Source organism: Mizuhopecten yessoensis, unplaced genomic scaffold (genome assembly GCF_002113885.1).
Source record: "Mizuhopecten yessoensis strain PY_sf001 unplaced genomic scaffold, ASM211388v2 scaffold3281, whole genome shotgun sequence".
Lineage (NCBI taxonomy): Eukaryota > Metazoa > Mollusca > Bivalvia > Pectinida > Pectinidae > Mizuhopecten > Mizuhopecten yessoensis.
In genome coordinates this window covers 7550-8299 of record NW_018404966.1, presented here as the reverse complement: position 1 = coordinate 8299, position 750 = coordinate 7550, and positions in this window count along the sequence as shown.

Below are 750 nucleotides of genomic sequence, written 5' to 3'. Positions count from 1 at the left end.
TATCAACCAGAGACGTATATTACATGTATTATACGTCTCTGTATCCACTATATATTATATCGCATCAAGTATATATCTATATCGTATCAACTATATATCTATCGTATCAACTATATATTAATATCGTATCAATTATATATCAATATCGTATCAACTATATATCTATATCGTATCAACTATATATTCATATAGTATCAACTATAAATTGATATCGTATCAACTATATATTTATATCGCATCAACTATAAATTTATATCGTATCAACTATGTATTTATATCGTATCAATTATATATTTATATCGTATCAACTATATATCTATATCGTATCAACTATATATCTATCGTATCAAATATATATTTATATTGAATCAACTATATATTTATATCGTATCAACCAGAGACGTATATTACATGTATTATACGTCTCTGTATCAACTATATATTTATATCGCATCAAGTATATATCTATATCGTATCAACTATATATCTATCGTATCAACTATATATTAATATCGTATTAATTATATATCAATATCGTATCAACTATATATNATATCGTATCAACTATATATTTATATAGTATCAACTATAAATTGATATCGTATCAGCTATATATTTATATCGTATCAACTATAAATTTATATCATATCAACTGTATATCTATATCGTATCAATTATATATATATATCGTATCAGCTATATATTTATATCGTATCAACTACATATTTATATCGCATCAACTGTATATCC